General features: G+C 30.2%; 1 protein-coding gene across 8 annotated transcripts in view; it reads right to left on the bottom strand.

Moving 5' to 3' along the window:
- Window positions 1-21,798, bottom strand: part of LOC126901699 (peripheral plasma membrane protein CASK) — an 81,954-nt gene that overhangs the window by 41,778 nt on the left and 18,378 nt on the right. The gene's annotated exons all lie outside the window — the stretch shown is intronic.

Genomic DNA, 21,798 nt, shown 5'->3' with positions numbered 1-21,798 from the left:
TAGTAGGTATTAAACGATATATTATAATATTTACAGTTGTCAACAGATAATGAATAAATTGGATGAATTGAACATTTTTGCCACAACTAAAATAATTATCTTAACCACTCAGCAACAAATCGGTGTATCTATTTAAGTATAACTACTCAAAAATGTTTAGTATACAATCTTTTCAATATACTTTTGAATGAGAGTGATAAGTAATAATTGACTTATCTAATTTCTTATCGTGGTATTAATGCCAAGTTTGTAATGTACACACAGTAATCATGAAAAGATAGCGTTTTCTTCTGTCCTTTTCTCAATACGTATTTCAATGTTTAATACCGTAAAATAATACATGAAAATTCAAATTTTCACAAACTTCAAAACGCTACAGAATATTTACTACTCAATATTAATAAGATATTTTTTTACTAAAATTGTTCTTAAATTCTACTCTACAAAATAGCTATCTTAGATTTTTTTTTTTTACATTTTATTTAAAATTTAAAAATAAATAATATTTTTAATAAAATGTAAAAAAAATAATTATTGAGATATAGCTATGGACCTAACGTATAACTATTATTAACAAAAAAAAATCAGCTAAAAATATTAACTGGATCAAAAGTTATTTAAGTTGTCAGTGAGTGGTGGGCCACCTGTATAAGATACGCTACCGTAATTTTTGCAGATTATTTTTATTAAAAATTGCGTAGTGTTAACTGAATGTGTACACCAACGCCAAAGATAAAAGCAATTGGTTTAAAATCGAATGGACTCTTAGAAACTCTAAAACCAAAATAATAGAAAATACTTTATTACATTTTTGTTGATGCAACTAGAGAAGTTTGAAGTTTGACACTACGGATTTGTCACATGTCTGTTGACATTGCCGTACTAGAGTGGTATTCGAATTATTTATATAGTTATCAAACTGTCAAAATTCGAAAACATTTGCACCAAATGTTCTTGAAGTTATAAAAACATTGTTTAAGAAAAAATGTTTTATTAAAATTTTAAAAGAAATCGCTTGAATAGATTTAATTTAAATATAAAAAAAACCACGTCGAACGCCCACAAAGTTGTATAATGAACGCATTCGCTATTTACAAACGTGTATGAAATATTATTAAGTGAAACTTTAATTACTTTTAAATTAACTACAGGTATTTCATTATAACATTTATAATTATCGAAAACCCTTTTTTCACCATGAAGAAATAATAATTTATTTCAGCGCGATCACAATTACAGGCAAAATATTTCAATATTGTGTCTTTGTTTCTAAATTATAATAACAAATTTTTTAGTAAATTTTAAAACCGCGACCTAACTAACAGTTAAATATAATTACACTAAAAATTCAATAAAAAACGAATTGACCCGCTTATACAAAACAAACACTATAAATAGCGACAGTGATAGATAAGTATTAGTAGGTTTAGTTTGAGGTTTAGCTCAGGTTTTATGACAGTAAAATTCTAAACTATGGGAAGTCGAAAAAATATTTTATTTATAAGACAGTCGGAGACATATTTTAAAATTTATAACTCAGACTGAATACCTTAGAAAATAGTTAATTACAGATTGAAAACGTGAGAAAGAGACATGATATGTTTACTTTGTCGGTGTTACTTTACAAGTTGGCCTAATAAAACAAGAACATTATCTGAGAACGACTTAAGTTCTTATATACTAAATAACTTTCCGGTACATCATTGACGCGCATGTACTGCCAAAGATCGTCGAAAATCGTTAGAATTTAATGTAAAAAGTTTGACCGGAAATGAAGTATACATACGCAAAATCGTGTAATTTTTCTAGGTAAAATAATGAAAATTCCTAGTACAAAAAATAAATGGCGTTAGTAAACAACTGAACACCTATACAGTGAAATAACCGGCAAACGCTATACAATCGGACCGTTTACAAGAACAATAGCGTTTCGAAACTTGCTTGGAAGTTCCGGCCGATTTCCTGCTGCCGATTACAGGCGATATTTCATCCGTTTTCTAGGAGTGGTTTCTTCGCGGTCGTTTCTTAAAACGTTTTAGACCCAAAGGCTTTTAGATCACATACAAACGTCCGACCAGGCCACAATGTAACCGTAATGAATGTTTATCTTGAAATATGTTAACAATTTTTTATCTGTTAAACTAAATAAAAAAACAATGCATATCTCTTAGATCTGTTGATGCTACAAAGACCGAAGTACAGGCTGCTGGTCAGGCTAATGTAAAAAACGTGAGTACCATAATAAAACGGGTCCTGAGATTGATTGAGGGTTAGTGGAACGCGAATTAAATTTTGTTTACCAAATTCGTCCTCAATTGAACGTTTCTCTAAAAAATAATATAAGCGCTTGGGAGAAGTTCGCTACACGTTTATCCCGCTCAGAAATTATTAGCTATAAATACAAATCAGTTTCAAAAAGAATAAATTTTTAGTATTCGTCTGTTCGACACAGAAGTTTTTATTGAAAACAATGCACATGTTTTATTGTAATCGAAATTTTTTATTTTTTGGTTACTAAGAATTAAGTTTCTTGTAATGTGAATTGTTTTTTATTCTATGCTTATCACAAGTGACTTTCGACTTTGCTATGAATTTTAAATCGTTGCAAGTGTGTTTGAAAATAAGTTAATATGATAATTCTATATGAATTTTGTAAGAGTACAACATGCGACAGAAAATAATATACATATTTTAACACTATTAGTAAACATAGTCACGTAAGTAAACGTGACAAAAAATAGTTAAAAAAAATTTTTAAAATAGTTTAACTTAAACATAGAAGCAGACTGATGATTATTTTGAGATTTTTTTAGAAGTTTGTAATAGCTATGCGTTTAAATTATCTACACGAATAAATATAAGTATGTAAATACTTCAATACACTTAACACGTTATGAAAAAATTGAACGAATATAATTATCTAATATAAATAAAACAATTTGTTTGATGTTATTGATTTTCTACGTAAACAAATACCAAAAAAAAAAAAAGTCAAAGCAATGCCAATTTGTGAACATGAATTCATAAAATTTTTTTATTTTTAAAAAGTTCAAGTCTAAAGCAATCAAAGCATTAAATAGAATTAATTGAACAAAAAAAAATCAGGTTATTTTGTTTAAAAGTCATTTAAATATTCAGAATTTTTTAAATATACGAAAAAGAGAAGCAGAAATAATTTTCGAGTAGCCATTTTTCGGGAAAACTTTAATAACAACAATCGATTATCCGAAAGGAAACGGTTTTGTTACAGTACATAATTCATCCGAAGAAGCCAAAAACATTATAATAGCATCTGTTTTCTCTCCACCCGATCATTGGAATGACTCCAAAGGAGATGTAAAACACATATACACATTATGATAGAGGAATAACAATAATAATTAATAATTATTAGACTCCATCGACCAACAATGTCCTAGGGAATTATTGGCTTATGTTTCTGACTTGTATTTGTTTTGCATACAATTATAACATTATACAGCGCAACAATATATAAATTCAGCAGAAACTTTACTGCAGATCCACAACTTCATGTACTAGTGAAACATTAATGGATTAATAATAACTGTAGGGTACGTATATTATTACGTTAAGCCGACACTAATCTCAAAGGCTCGGATGCAAATATGCGCTAGAAATTTCGTGTCTCGTTCATGCGAAACGCTAAAAAATAACGAAGATCGAATAAATAAAAAACGACGATATTGATTTATCAGAAAATAACTCGATGAATTTCAACGAAACCAAGTGGAGAACTGGAAAATTTACATTTTCTTCGCGTTGGGCTGAGATGTTATTTGTTTTGCTGAGACTCGAAGTCGTAATACATTGTTGGTCATTGATTCAGCACGTGATTTTTTCCTCTGCCCGTGTTACAGTAACCTTAAAAAGTCTGATAAAGGTAAATATTTATAAAGGCCGATTCGATGAAAAGTAGTCGTCACAACTTGTGCGAGTGGGAAAAATGTAATCCATTTTTGCCCGGACAACCCACACAATATACTTATTGGGATCATGTCCAAAAACATGTTCTACAACACCCGTTCCGCTACGCCGAAAGGTCGCACATAAACAAAAACGTACCGTTTTTTAACCGCAGTTACACCCACTCATTTGATTATTTTCTGTATCAAAATACTAAGTGTATGTCCTTGACACGATTATCGGAATATTTTGTCACCGACTTTAATTTATTACACTTTGCACTTTATACTAGACAGGTCACATTAACAACTTGCACAGCAACAATAAGTAATGGACTTTCTACCGCGTGGTGTTCTCAGGTAGTTCTTGTCTCATGAGAGTTGCAGTGGTTAACTTAAAGGACAGAAGACAGAAATTATCCAAAACCTATACCTACGATCATTTAAATCAATTTTAGTAACCAAGTTGAAAACCCTCAATCACGACCCTGTGAGAGAAAACCTTTATAAAATACATTCAGCGAATAAAGGTAAAAATAGATGAACTAGAATTTTAATTCGCACATAGTCGCATTTATCTGAACTAACTTAATACTATTTAAGTGGTGTTGTATGTAAAAAAATCAATCATTCTATACGGTTAATCATTCGGAATAATTTGACCGGCTGTTTAAGAATATACGATAAGTGTTATAGAGGTGGTTATTTATTAATATTAATATTTCAATTCTGTCTTATAATGAGACAACTTAAAAATTATTGTTTCAATCATGTTTTTATAAAAATTTATTACAATAAAAAATGAATACCATAGTAAAAGTTATATAATACATTACAAACGTTACAACTAAAGTATTGGTATTTTTTAGAGTTACAACGACAATTCAAACTATCTTTGAATTGTCATTGTGACTCTTTGAGTCATTCTTCTGAAAAATAACGTCATTTTGCAGACTATACACATTGTCTTAACGTCATGCAGCACTGTAAAAATATGCCAAACGAAAAATAATTTCTACACACATTATGTTTGCGTGACAAGAAATAGGGCAGAAATGACCGACAGGTTGTTGATGAGTAGCACGTAGGTATGTTTGGGAGAACACAAAGTGTAATGGTACAGGAAACATACACAACGTATGAATATTCATATGTACACACACGAGACGAAGTAAACTAGCACAAGTTTTTAAATAAATTAAACGAGCAAATAAATACTGAATGATACTCAACTGTTAGAGTCAAACTTTGCAGGTAAAGTAATCGCATGACGATAAGTTTTACATTCATATAAATCGGGAAGCATGTGCGTCAACCTAAAAAGATCACGTTTATTAAATAGTCGAGTGAACGAACAAAACTCGGGCAGGACTCGTTCGTTTTGAATATTAATTTGCGTATCCAATGGAGCGCAAACGACATTTAATCTCCAACTTTAGCATTGTAACAGTAAGTACAACACTACATATTGTGTAAAAAAAGAAAAACCAATATCGATTCAGTTATCAAAAGTGCATTAGTCCTCTCCGTGACCAAACTTTGGTACAGCGGCTAAACAAAGAGCACAGACAGTTGATAAATCGCTCGGGTTTTTTCTTTTACTCCAACTTTAATAATAATGTTCTTCACCGACTTAACGATGACAAAAAAAAGTCAATTTCAGTTAATTAAACTGAATTCGCTACGGCTTAGTGAAAAATGGCAGCAGTCATTCCATTAACATCTAAAATTACTTTCGACTGTTATATGAATAGTATTTTTAAATTAAAAAACAATACGTCATCCGAATAAAAATGTGAACGTTAACCTTGAAATTATAAAACGAAAAACAAATGTATTTAAACGGCAAAAAATGTTAGCGTGGATTTATAATAAAAATTCATATTTTGTCAGACTGACATAAAACACGTATGATTCTTTGAATCATTCCTCAACTGTACAAAATACATCTATTAAAAGATCAATGTTAAGCGGTCGTTTAATCGAATTCTGCGTGGAGTCATGAGGTAATGGTAGACTTATTTTAAGAATATAAAAGGAAACTTTTTTCTGCGCTGTGGGCAGGAAGAAGGGCAAATACCAAATGAAAATGTATAGAAACTCAATATTGTTCAGCTTGACATGTTTTCGGCATCACAGTGCAACGTTTAAAAAATATTACTATTACTCTAAATTATTTAAAAAAGGGACAACTAGACTGAAAAAATCAACACGGTTTGAAATTGTTGAGCGCCGAGTTTTGAACGCATATTTATATTACTCACGTACAGAGTAAACAAACGGTTTGATTGCCTTTTTTTCATAAAAAATAAGGTTGTATGTTTACATAATAAAAGTATTTTTACTACAATACTATACGAATTGTAATAAAATAAAGCCGGAAAAATGAAATGCATATTTAGTATAAACTAGCGCTTATAATTGCTTTTTGCTGAAATTATCGAGAACCATTAAAGTTTACCGGTTTCCGGCAAAACACTAGCAATTAATACATTGTTAATGCTTACTAATCAATTCGCTTAACGTACATAATACTTACGAATATTCGATAAAACTCAATAAGCGCCTAATATTTGAACACAAATTGTTCCTTATTGAAATGTCTCCAACACTATTAGTAATCCCTAACGATTTTTCATTATCTGAAATCCCCCGAATATTACACAATAAATTATACATGTTAAAACCTTAGTCCGAGGGAAGCAACAAGCCTGAATCCGACAAGCGGATATGGAGGAAGTCGGTTCGTTTTTCTATAAATAATAAATGATTTGCCGTACGATAGGAGACGGAATGCGAAAATGTTTTTGTTTTACGCAGAATGATCGAAGGGGGTAATGTGGGTCCATATTTGAATGTATATTTAACGTCGTCCGCATTGGATGCATCATATATATTTTGACACAAGTAGGTTACAGCGTACAGGACCAATAACAAATTCTTCTGGGGATCAACGATAAAATATAAACAACGCCAATGAGACTGTAAACTTGACACTAGGGCAACGTTTAACGGCCATTTGTCGATTAAATTTAATGGAAAACGTTTGTTCGCGTGTATGTGTGTACGTGTGAAATGGATAAACAACATCTATAAAATAACGCACAGGGTCGCAACAGATTGATGGGAAAAAATCTGGACACAAATGAATTATATGTTCTCTTTTTAACCGGATGATACGCGAAGAAGTGTTCGATTTGAAATAAAATTATGTCAAGCAATAACGTAATTTTTTAATTAACCATAATGTAATTGTCGCGTAACCCAAAATCCAGATCAAACTTCTCACGATTTTAATAAGCAAAACGTCGTGCAGTTCGGTACAAAATGTTCATGTGTACGTACAAATCAGACCCGTTGTTCTGATACGTTATAATATATATTTTATTACTATTTGAGTGAGAACGAATTTCGTGTAAAACCAAATTACATTAACGTAGCTAATGCATAAAGCAGAATTGTGTGTCGCAAACGAAACACGGGAGATATTCGATCCTACTCTCTATCATTTTAACAAACCAAGCGACAACATAAACCCTTCGGGATTACAGAGCACATGTAATAGTAGACAGATCCGAAGGGAAAATGTATTACATTTAAATCGTGAAAATGTTTCTCATATAAATGTGATGGCTATTGTTTCAATTTAATGGAGAGCTGACCCCAAGCACGAGCAAACGAGTCAATACTTAAAGACAACAATAAAATTATATATTATGTGGAAACGAGTAATGCCAAAACTCTGTAGCGAGCCAAAAATGATAAAATCAACATTAATTATAATAGCGCACTCTACATTGTTTAAACGATTGTTGACAAGGTTAAATCAACAGTGTCCGAATTACTTTTAACGATTAATTAACATTTTTCACAAATTCGTTCTCAAAAACGTGTCATAAGTTTACTTGGAAACTTTTTATCCAATTAACATAGCCTTTTATCGTTTCTTTGAACTGACGGCGTTTGGTTCATTGCGAGCAACCTTGTTAGTAAATTCGACAACAATTATGATTTAGATTAAAAGTGAAAATAGTTTTCATCGCGATGAGGAACACTATTTGGCATCTTCGTAGAAAATTGTTTTAAGTTTTCGAATCCCTTGGCACTGCAAGATGAACAAAAATAAAATGTGTTGCAATCGATGTTTAACGTTGAATCTGTTTTGAGAACGATGTGTATCTAATATGGAACAATTTAAAAGGAAAAGACGGACCAGTAGTATACAAGCAAAGTTCATGAGCATGTGTATATAAAGGTTGAAAACACCTTTTTTGGTCACTGTTGGAGTTCAACCAAAATAAATCGCGCACGCACGTTTTCGAGGTATAAATAAACACGTGCACGTAAAAAAGTACGGTACATGTTCATAATAGCTGAGATGATATAGACCTTTGGGTTATCCTTAAGAATTCGGAACGCTCCATTTTTTCATTATTTTGTTACATTTAAGTGTGTATGTACAGGTATGATTGTAAAACGTACGAGAATTTAATTAAACACGACAAAAATATTATCATCTAAACTCCCGACAAATCCGACTGTGTATAGAAAATCTGAGGGTTCAGTAGTCCGTTGTTTTACACAAATACCTTTCCCCTAGTAAAAAAAATTGTGTATTTCCGTGTAATACACTCGGATCAATACAAATATCATTTCTTTTGTTAGTTATTGAAGCATCGCTTTAATTGAAAAAATACTGACGTTTCACAGCGACCAATGGAATACTTAAAAATTTTAACGTTGTTTAGCATCGACCAGCTCAACTGCGTTACCGTAATAACAAAGACACATTAAGACACACTTATGTAATAAAATGTGTTTTGCTCTTGTGCAAATATTTCAGTAAACAATAAATTTTAAGCCGAATGAAACTCACGGAAGTTTCCAAGTACATTGGGCGATTATTAAAACTATAAATAGAAATTCCACAAGTACAAGAAATGTTTAGCAATTTTTCATCCGGAATATTATTGGATACAATATAACGCGATAGCAGTGCGACGAAGGGTATTTATATGAGTATAATGATTGATGTGGTATTTTATACAAAACGTATAAATCCGGACGATGGGTCATTGGAAGAACCTCACTGATAAGGGAAATCAGGGTAATCGATCCGTGTATAATTGCGTTTCAATGTGTCAAGGCCGTACCCTTTGCGGTGAAACTTAGAACTTTTATATACTTTTCCCGCGGGAATACCGAATATCTGAGGGTATAACACGATAAAAGGGTTGGTACTTAAAAAAATAATTCGCATAATACGTTTATTGACGAGTGACCCTTGCCAGCTTACAACAAATTCCTTACAGTTTTTTCGTTCGCCGGGAGCAATACTGATAATTCTATTATATTTTTCTAATGGATACATACAACATATACCTAAATTCTTTAACAAAGCACTGAAATGTTTTCGGTTCAGAATTTGCAATTTATTGAAAACTACGCGACTGACACTTGTTCTTTTCAATTATTTGTCACAAACAAGTCACCGATCTAAAGAACGAGACAGAGAATATCTACGTACAATTAACTTTTTGACAAATCCACGTGGCTCCTCTCTTGGTAATGTAAATCGAATTCAGTGCACATTTCCGTAAATTACAAGTCGGTTTGATTAGTCCACGTAAGTTGTTTTGATATTGGATTATACTTTAGCGAAATTAATAAAGCTTGTTAAGATTAAAATTACAAGTTAATTATCAATTACCGAAAGTCAAGGCTAGGTCTAAACCGATTGTACCTTCTACATTAAAATTAACACTCCCGTGAATTTCACAGTTGATTAAACATTGTGCGCATTTAAAAGATTTTCTAGGATCTACCGTACCGTAAGAACGGTATTGTAATGGCCGTACAGCGATGAATAGTCACTCGGTTGTAAATTAACCGTTTAAAATTTGTACAAGTTGCGTTACCATTGGCTATAAAGGGTTCACTCGATGAATCTATACGGCAGCGGGTGATATATATTTTTTAAATATACTCTATATCTCTACTACGAATCACCAAGAACAATTTGTTCATAAATTATGAGCTGTAGTATTTCATTTACAAGATAAAACATTCATAAAAATATACTCGATTTACGTTTACAGAGATTTTTTTGACGATATATTAATAAATAATAATCTAAAATGTTTCAATTAATAATATCCCACTTGTAGCTCGTGAAGTTTAATTAACACTGATTGATTAAATTGTAAAAAAAAAAAATCGTTTTGATACACTCAACTATAAAATATGGTACAAAACAAACATGTTCACAAAGCGGTAAATATTTCGAATAATTTATCTTTATTTCTACGGCTATGTGTATAAAAAATAAATAAATAAAACGATAAAATGACAGCGACGTTTGAACTACTTGTAAATTAATAAAAACTCAATAGTAAGCTTTTTGTATAAAATGTACCGATGACATTTAAAATTATATTCAGATCACGTAAATTTGGTAGAGGATAATTTTACTTCTCTCGGTAACGGCGATGTAATTAGATTTAAATGGCTCTGTCGTCACCACTACTACTACAACTACTGGGAAACGATTTGATTTTCTTAGCACGTCAAAAAAGCCTTTTGCGCATCAAGGAACGACTTTTGTGTAACTAAAAACAGAAGCTATACCGACAAAAAAATATGAAACAAGAAGGGCGAAACCTTTGTAGTAAAGTACAAAAAATACAGTCTATAAAAGAGGGATATGAGGATTTCAAATAAAATTGTACTTTAGGCCATGCCATAAAAAAATAACACTAGTGGCAACGTGGCAGTCATGATCTTTAATTTAGATGTTTACTAACTAACAAAATCTGATGTTTTAATAATATCCAGGAAAGTTGTTCTCGTTTAATTTCATTTTTTACTGCTTAAAATGAAAATCTGTATTTTATTCTTGGAATTTTAATTTAGTAGCAACTACCGACTCAAAAAAAAGCGAATTTTTTCTCAAAGCTTTTAGCATTTCAAGAGTGAATTCACACTAAATATTATAATTTAACGATTAATAAAAATAATTACTTGCACGCTAGACCAGCTCTGCTTGAGCTACAACTTCTCACAACCAGATTTAATTTGCAACATTTAGTGATATTCTATTTTTACTCTAAATTATAACTATAACCGTAACGGTCGGATAGATTTAAGGAAAAAGCTATTAAATCAATCGTAAAAGTAGGATTTCGAAAAAAAATTTAGCTGAATGTAAGAAATAATCATTTCTCAATGTAATTAGTTATCATCAAATGAGACAACTCGATGCAGTGGTTAAACTAGGGAAAGTTTAATAATTTACAGATTTCATCACATTTAATTTAATTTATCTGAACTTGCACCTATGTCTTTGGTAATAACTCGAGGTTTTTATGTTTTAATTAAAGAAAAATCTGGATATAACACAATTTGTGTTCTGTTATCACTTTGAAAAGTTTTCGGTTAACAAATTGAAATAGTTTTACAGTTCACACAGGAGATACACACTGGATGTTTACAAAAGTAATTCAATTATACACATTAATAATATCTTTTATAGTGGACATTAATAAGACACTTTGTATGAGGACAATAATACGGTATGGTGTTTAGGTTATGCAATAAAGATACACCTTGGCGATATGAAAAACAATAAATGAACGAAACAGCCAAAAAAAAAAAAAAAAAGATTAAATTTTATTCCTCTCTGGTTCTATTTGTGGAAACGAAATTTATTAACGTAGTGGAGGTTTACATCACACCAAGTTTCTGTCCCAGAAAATTTAGTTGTGAAAAGTTGTTTCTTTATGTTTTTTTACAGGCATTATATTATACCTTGACACAACATCGTTATCTTTTAGCCAAACTTTTATATCCGAATAAATGGGTTTTCAAGATCAGATAACATCAGCTTTATTATTAGATTACATTACACTATTGTTGGCACGAATCTGTAAAATATTGATAAAAAAAAATAGACCCATCAATGGAGTTATAGGAAAAATAATAATTGTAAAAGTTCTTTGACGTGATTAAAGGCCATAGCATTAAAAATAAAGGATTGACTTATTAATTTTACTTAGGATTACTTTTAATCTAGCTGAACACAACGTGGTCCTTTATAAAAAAATAATTATTATGAAAAAAAATTATTAGTTCAAATAATTTAGTATAAATCGAAGGTGTATAAAGAGAATTGGAAATCTAAAATACTTTTCGAAGAACAACTAGAAAATAATTATTTACAATATTAAATGTAGTATATGTTTTTCTATTTAAACTCATTTTTATACCTGAAATTATCCTAACTGAGTTATGAGCGGTAATATTTTTTTTTACAATAGGTATTAAAAAAGAATATATTTCGTATATGCGGGCTAGGCAAATTTTTTCCAAGTACAATTGAACTATTTTATAAGATAATAATGTGTACATGATTATAAAAAATTACAAATTTATTATTTTAGTTATTTATCGAGTCCAGTGCTAAAGAGAATGGTTGTTCAAATTTTGAGAAAAAAAAATTTTGAAATAGATTATACTGACGTGATACGACCGGTACTGATGGGGTGGATATCCACACTGATTTCTATGATAAACTGCGGGAGGCAGTGGCGGCACGACGGTGTCCCAATACGGGTTCCGGTGACGTGCTATAGTAGAAGGTAGGGACGACGGCAGCGGCGGTGGCGTAGTCGAATTTTGACGGATTTTTGGTGGTGGGGGCAGTGGCTGATCATCGGACAACTGGTGATACGACAGTCGATGATGAGGGTGATTAGGATGATGATGGCGGTGATAGTAAGCGGGAGTCCCGTTGACAGTGGTAACATCGACCGCAGACGCCGACAGGGGTGGTGGTACCCGGTTGTAAGGGCTGTGCACCGGGCACAGCGGACGCGGCCAATCTTGAGGCGGCGTACGCTGCCGTGTGGCAGAGCGCCACCGCTCGTCAGTGTACTCGTCGAACTCCACGGTTGCGGCGTACGGGACTGAATGCCGCGAACTGGCCCACTAACGCCGCCGTCGCGTTTGCGAATAATACGAGTGATACGCGCAAACGCGTCGGAAAACTCTGGGTTTTCAACCCTCACTTTGATCACACCAACTCATTCTCTCACCCTTGGCGTCACCCTTTCTCACTCGCAATCACTCGATGTGTACAAGTCAAGGTTGTTGAAGTCGCGACACCAGATTCGGCATGGACAAGAAATACTTAAAATATATTAAAAATATTTTTAATTAATTATAAAAACTTATACAACAAATGATTCAGTACGAAACGGTCTTGTCAAAATTAAAAAAAAATACTATTTGTTTAACGAATATGAGACTTGTGTAAACTTTGAGTATTACACATAGTAATTACTGTAAACTAAAAGAACTTTCATTTAATTTGTTCATTGTACTGATTTCGTCTGCTCTTGATGTTTGATATTAAAGAAACGAATTGGAAGTTTTACAAAGGTTAAACAATTAATTTTATTTGACACAAAGTAGCATACAAATAAGCAACAACAGAGGCACGTGTAGATTTGTTTTGGAAATATAGAAAATAAAAATGTGCACCTTATTTTTTTTTTTATAAAGTAATAAATACCGTCTCAAATATAACACAAACGGACAAATAAAGAATAAAAAAGTTTATTTTGATGCATAATTTGAATTATTAATATTGATTTTAAAATAGATTGTATTCATTTTAAAATAGTGAAAATCTATCTTTTAATATACGTGTGTTTACAGTATTTATTTAGTAAAACCAAAGAAAAATCACATGTTTTTAGTTTGCTTTACAGGCGAAAAAAGATTCCGGTTCATTGTAAATGAAGTTAGTTAATATGATTAAGAAAAATTCATCAATTTATAAGGAATGATGTTACGTTTACTCATTTGGTAGTTAAGATACTAATGTAATTTAAGAAAAAAAAAAAATGCACGGCAAAATTCTAAGGCGTTTCTTCAGCTAGTTAAGATTAATAATTAAAAAAAGAAAATAATAATAAAAATTGTCTAATTAAAATTACTAGCGAAGTAAAAACGAAGCTGTCTTGAAGTTTGAATAAAAAAAAATATGTACGCGATAACTTTAGCAACGCTAATTCCAATAGATAGGAAATACGTAAATATATTATTATATTAATAACAAACTTTATGTAGAAAATCATGTAAAACTGTAAGTAATGACTAACTAGGATAATATAATTCCTAGAAAGCAGCCGGATGAATTCTATTACCGTTAAAGTAGAACACTGGAGTGATTGAGTGGGGAAAAGTAAACATTAATTTTGAATGAAATTATGCGTATTGTAAAAAACCTAAACAGTTTATATTTGTACGAACGAAATGATAAAAAAAAAAAAAATTCCTATACGTCAAAAAACGAAGGGCTGAGCACGTCTAAAGTTTATACGGAGAAAATCGTTGGCACGTGGAGTGAATAGTGTCTCGTTTATATTTCAGCATAATATTTTCAGTATAATAATATAACACAAACAACCCCAGCCGATACTTGGTCAGGGTGCCAAGTCGGCCTTACTGCCCATGACGACGTTGCCAATATGGCGAGGCTTGAAAATTAAATATTCGCACACGCTCTTTATTATATTCCACACCGAGTCTACTTGCGAGTTCGAGCCAAAATCGATCAAAAGAAACAAATTATAGCAATTATCTACCACCACGAGGAAACTGTTAATTAAACGCTCTCGGTTGTAGTACGTTCAGGAAAAATACTCGGCGAATCTAATTGCTAATGTGCAAAACGTTATGATAATCTACTTCCAAGGTTATTAGGATTACATTATTCAAACGCAATGGAAAGATAAGAACAAAATACCAAGTTCACGAAATCGGCGATCATTTGAACCGCCGACATAAATATTTAGATTCAAACGAATCCGGTGAAAACGCAATTTTCACTCGTCACGCAGTTTAAGATTATAATATGAACATCTTACGAGCTCAAAGTCTAGTTGAGAATTATCTAATATTCAAAGCACATTGCAACAGTAAGTACAACTAAATGCTTGTTTGGTTAACAACCTTGTCGTTATCGAGACATGTTTTGCTTCATTTGCTTTCCGATATTCACACTATACGGGTACACTGTGAATGTCGGAAGTCAATGTGATGTACCGACTCGAATGTTTTGCACAGACGTTAAAAAGTACTTATTTTTTTTTACTCTTTTTTATCATTGCGCATTGATCATTGGTTCTGCATCGTACCCGTCTCGGTAACACCCGTAAAAATATTAATAACTTATCTCGTAAATTGATAAAAATAAAATTATATATTTACAAAGTACCGAACTTTTAAGTAATTACAATCACAGTGACAAGTGTTTCAATATTCAAGGGGCATTTTGATTAATCGGCCGAACAACTTTAATTAAAACAAAAAAAATCATCAAATAGAATTGTTATACGGTTTTTCGTGCAGGTAACATTAAAAACATGTCAGCTGTAAATAAGAACAATGTTGGCGATATGAATATTGTTTTGACAGTCGGCCCATTAAAATAGAGTAGTATAAAAACAATTTTCAACGCGAATTAGAAAGACTAATAAATACCTAAGATAATTTCAATTCAATGTACGTTTCATACATTTGTTGCATAGTAAAATACATTTTTTAAATTGCCCGACATTAATATCTACTAGATTCATTCGAAAAGGGTTTGAATTAGACAAGAGAAGATTTTAAATAAAGTTCAGCCTTTGATTAATTTAGAATTTGTATGAATTTGGAGAAAAAAAAAACACTTCTATAGAGTAACAGAAATAGAAAAACGTAATGTTCAAAATAAAAATTTATACATTTGAAACGCAAAACCTTTTTATAGCTGTTCAATCTTTACTTTAGAATCTCTATCAGTGAATCGTAAATAATTCTTTCTGGAAGGGTATTAAACTAAGACAGTATTCGGGATCACTATTGGGGAAATTATTTCAAATAAAAATAAATAATCCTGACACCAAAACTATTTCTCATTAAACAAACAAAAAAACTTTGATCAATGGCCAAACAAGACACTAATTAGCATAATCTTATGCTGTCGCAGTCATTTTTGTTACACTTGTTACTCTTAACACAAAATAAAAAAGGAACAAAGAAACACATGTAATCTATATTAAAAAAACATGATAATAATAATACAAACTTTTGAACAAAAGAAGAAGAAAAATCGTATTGAAATATTCATAAAATTTGAGAATGAAATTTATATTCATATAAAAATGCTAATTTATTATATCCTAATCAAAATAATTTGATATTATCACTTGGATAGAAAAAAATTAGCACTCATTATAATTGGAAATTGTAATTATTTGAACACTTATGAAATCTATCAAAAACATTTTCATGACAATTGTTTTATGGCATTAAAAGAAAATAAATTATTTGTTATAAAGGTGCCGAAAAAACTATAAATGTTTAAAATTTTAACATGTGCACTGGAATCATTAAAAAGGAAATTAACTAAAATAAAGAATAGGCAGAACAAATGCTTACATATCACATTACCATATGTGTTTGGCCTTTTTGGGAGTTACAATGATATGTATTAATAATTAGGCTTGTCTCGTTTATCTTTTATATGAAGTACGTCAAGTTAAAACCACTCCCAGATAATGAGACAATTTAAGACATGCAGAGAGAAAAACAGAGCAGCTAATCAATTTCTGTGTTGGAGATGCACAAGGGTTAATAGTTTAATTTAAGTCGACGCCGTCGGCAGATCTTCATTCCATTAAAAAACGGGATTAGAGTTGCAGTAATAACAACTACGTAATAATAGCATATGCAGTCGACATACGTAGAATTGTGTATTCAAAATCTCATTGACAAAAAATGTTTACCGTCTAACATTATTATGGTTACTCTTTTTAAGCCAAATATTGATCAATGAATTCCTTTTCTATGTTAGATTAAAAAATGCACTATAACGTTAAGATTAGACATAACAACAGAGATCAAATGTAAATTACGATAATTCAAGAGAAAACTACAGTTTTCAAGATAGACTTGAAACAGCTAATGTCTTATGTAATGTTTAATAGCGTCAGATATGATAAAAAGTAATCTAAACCTTTAACGAGACATCAAACATCTATATTCTTTCTACTAGATTTTTTTTAAAAAGAAGATTAATAAAATTATACCAAATAATTTGTAACAGTATTTTTTTATAAACAGAAAATTAAACTAGAATTTTAATGTATGTTTTTATCGATAATCGTTCAATTATTCTAACCATTATGAATATTAAATATCCAATTTTAGATAATTTAATATCTAAAGTAAGTTTGATTAACAAAATATAGCAAATTAAAATATTTAATAATATACACGATTGAATTATATTGGTTTATGTAAAAATAAATGTATTAATAATAATTTTTGTAGATTATAAATTATAATGAATTGATTTTTTGTCCAAGAAAATATTATATACTGAAGAAAAGTCAATTAAAATATAAATTTATCAGAAAAAACTAGATTTTTTTTTGATCAAATATTTTCTTTGTAAATTACCACTGAGATTATATATATAAATATGGATTTTTTTCTTTCAAAACTTTGAGCTCTAACTGCAATTACTTTGAAATTTAACAATGACGGAACTTATAAGAGAAAAATCCAAAATACCAGATATTTATTTAAGCGTGTAAAGGGTTCGAAGAAAATGCCATTTTAGACGCTCAAGAATATACCAACTCTGTTGCGGCTGGATTATGGGTTAAATGGAGTGGTGGTGACCTCATGCCTAAAAACTTTTGTAAAACATGTCCTTGTAAAGTCGATTAAAATGACTTAAGTTAACCCACTGAGCAATATAACTCTCTGCACCTGTAGTGTTAATAGAAAAAATTATCGTTCCTATTCAGAACACTTCTTAAATGGTAGGCAGCATAAATATGGTCAAGTAATTTTCCATCGAAAATAATTTAAATCAAAAAAATTCTTTAAAAAAATGAAGAAAACTGTCATTATTTAGACACTTGTTCGACACAAAAACTCACATGACCTGAGGTCTGATAACTAGAGAAAAACTACTTTATACCATTTGTACATCACAGCTTAAAAGATAGGTAAAAAAGTAAACTCTAAGTCTACAAAGAAGTTTTACTTTTAGACACAATCAAGAAATATTTAATTAAAATCTTCTTAATAGAAAATATTAGTACAATTTATGGCACATTAACTTTCAAACAAATCAACTTTTGATCTTTCAATTAAAATTCTAATTAATCCACGAAAAAATCACCACTTTACTTTAAAAATATAATTAAAAAAAATGAGTCATTATTTAAGACAGCTATAAGAAATAATAGATTGGAAGGAGTTTATACGACGATAGATGATTAATATTCCTTATATTTTATTATTAGTTAAGGGAACTTATAATGAAAAAATTTGATACAAAAAATAAATATTGCATTACACGAGGAATAAGTAAAATGTCAACAAATCAATGGATTTTCATCTATCAAAAGTAAAATATTATTTCGCATAAATAAAAAGGTACCAAAATTACCATATTACTATCACATGCATTCCCACATTATTTGCGGTTGGGTTGTGTTTGAATTTATTAAACACACAAATTGAGTAAATTAAAATTCAGAATGACAAAATTTTTTTATATTTGTTCTGATTTTAGCCAATTTAGCATTAAATATTTCGTGTTGTATTCTTAAAAGTATATTTTTAACTTTTAAAATATTTTATATTATACAATAACACTACATTTAAACGAAGAATTATTTAAAAATGTATTAAATAAAGTATAAGCCCGTAGGTATCCATAAGGTGACAGTACGCCGTATCTTAGTTCTATGACGTGAATGGAATTTTTAATCGTATAATATATTTCAAGTAAATATAAGAAATTCTGAACTTGCGTTAGAACATTTTTTTATGTAAGTCCCAGGAGAGAATACATTAAGACATGAGATTGTGAACAAAAACGAAACCATATTATAAATAATACTTTCAAAGTGCGTTTTCGGTGACATTTATTTGTAACTAAAACACACCAAAAACAACTCAATTTTTAAAATAAAAACCATCAATAATAAAATTGGGAAGCAAGAGATTACCGAGTATTTTTAGAGATTTCGGTGCTTAGATTTGTTCAATGAGAAAGGGAGGAAATTTTAAGAACATCAACAAGAGAATTATTATTATATTCATGGTCGTTAAGTTTTTTCATCAACACCCTTCAGTAGTTTTACTATGACATGTAAGAGCTCATCGTGTCTCTTCACTATAATAATAAAAAAAAGTCGCTTTAAGTCATTCTAAAAAAGCAGTTCAAATATTACACAATGCCAGAAATAATGTTTGAATTTAAACAATATTACACTTGAAAACAAAAGAGCAAAATAAATCTGGAGAATGTATGCACTTTGAGTTTACTGTGATTTATTTTTGCTCCCTTTTCCGGGAAAACACTCCAAATCTCGTCTAATTTAAGCGTTGAAGCTGTCGAGATAAATGTTGGTATTTGAATGGAAAGTAACTTTGTCTGTCCGCAAAGGTCTCATGTGTTAGGATTACGACTAAAGGACTCCAAGTGTTCGGACCCGATAAGACTATGACCCCAAGGACTACTTGTTTACGGTCGTATCTTTTGTTTTTCGTTATCGGATCGTAAACTCATTTGCAAAATCTACATTCGAATGAATATTGATGACTATTCTAATATCAGGGATCCTTCAGTACACAATTATAACACCAACAACATCTGGGACCAAATTTGTTTTCGGGGAAATTACAACCGCTAATTAAGGGAAAAACTTGATTAAAAAACATAAACATTTGAAAGCAGTAACAAACTCGGTGCTTATGATTCTCTTTGAATAGTTAATAAAATTGTCGACAACGTTAAAGCTCTTATGCGGCTAGAAACCTCCCAACTGTTTAACCTTTGAAAGTAATAATTCCATTCGAATTTTATACTCTAAAGTAACTTTGGCGTTTTCTTTATCCGCTTAACAACCACTACAGTTACTCAATTAAATTTCCCAGACATTATCATCTTTACGAAACACACAAGAGGAAATATTAAATAACTACAAACATCCCAAGGCTCGACATTTTTATACACATAGGAACGTTCAATTTATTTTGTTTTATTGTTATTCGTAATTAGTTTCAACTAGACTAGAATTTGATAAATTATCAATGCGACAAAAACACTAGTGTGATGACAAATAAACAGATTTACTTCAGTATTGGCTTAGAAAAAACTTTTGAAATAATAATACCTTTTACAGGATATAAAGGGAATATACAATAGAAGCCGAGGCCGTAAATAAAAAGAAAATTATTTGTCTCTTATCACCGGAGGACATTGCAGTCGAGTATTTCCGTAATTACTATATACTGAATGACTCATCGTAAAGGAAACCAGGACGTAAGGTCACCGAAACACTAATAAATCCTGCAGAACACGTAGTAAAAATGTGCAGAACATACTGTGATAAGACGTCTAAAGAGTTCGTTTTCAAAATAAATTACAAGTGACAAGAAAATTCTAAATAATTTGCGTGAGCCCAAATTCAGGAATACTTTCAAACAAATAAACAGACTATAAACAAAAACAATTTGCATAGAATCATTATAAACTTTACTTTAGTTTCGTTACGAATTAGACAGTACATTAGATAAACAGTTAATCCCATAACAATATTAAACAAATCAACTTTTCTTATTAAGAACATTTTTTGAAAGCTCAGCAAAAGTCAAACTTATATTCAATTTAATGTTACAGTATTTTTGTTGTTATTTTATTCAAAGTAAACATTTTTAAAGTTTATTTATCAATTTTTTGATAAATCGTCGTCATTGTCAAAGACAAATTTAAATAAAATATTACTTCAAAATAAAACTTAAATAAAATAAGACACAAACACAATATTTTATCTCATGTTGGAAGATGTTTAGTTTTAAATAGATAAAATATTTTTATTCCTGAAATCGATTTTCACATTTTCGAAATATTGACTTAAGTAAGATTAACTAACTAGCGATTCATGGCATTTGAATATCTTTATTTGTTGTAATTACACAGTTGTAACTGGTATCTAAAAACTGTATAATTCTGGAAAATCCATATCACCCCAGGGCATTCTATACTTTCAAAAGTGTAGTGCTTTTGACATTAAAAAACGAAAAAAAAGATTTTTTTAAACAAAATATCACTGTACTTATTGACCCAATTATTTAGTTAATTACTTCTTTAATAGATTAGAGAAAAATTTTCAAAAACAAACCAATTATTTTTATCCAATTGGTTTAATCAATACTAAGGACTACAATAAAATACAATATGTGACACATATCTATCCTTTAGATAGTAATTTAAGTTTATATTCTTTAAGCAGTCTATAAAACTTAACGCTAGAACTAAAAATAATGATTTTTTTAGATAGTTTTTATATGTCTTAAGGGAAGTAAACAGCAGAATCTTTCAAAAATAGGCCTTAGCGTATTAGATTTTCATAAATATTCTAAAATTTTAAACTAAACATTATTTTTATAATAGAAATATTGCGACGGTCAAAATATTTATTAATATAATTCCAAAAAATATTTAAAAAAAAACAATGGTAAAATCGATGAAGATGATCAATAATATATGAGGATATATTTATTGTATATAAGTTTATATACATTTTTATAGAATATAAGAAAGTTTACTTTAAATCGTGTTTAATTATGTTTATTCTTTAAAAAACAAGGTGTTTTTAAACACAAGGCGTCGGAATCTACCAAACTAATATTTGGGTATGTCAATATTTGATTCTCATACAATGAAACACGTATATTATCCACACCTTCTAATATCAAATTTTACCACCCGAAAAAACATTTAAATTTCATTGAAAAA

This window comes from Daktulosphaira vitifoliae, unplaced genomic scaffold (assembly GCF_025091365.1).
Source record: "Daktulosphaira vitifoliae isolate Bord-2020 unplaced genomic scaffold, ASM2509136v1 Scaffold_3, whole genome shotgun sequence".
Classification (NCBI taxonomy): Eukaryota; Metazoa; Arthropoda; class Insecta; order Hemiptera; family Phylloxeridae; genus Daktulosphaira; species Daktulosphaira vitifoliae.
Note: the sequence above shows the minus strand (reverse complement) of the source record. Positions and strands in the feature narration are given on the sequence as shown.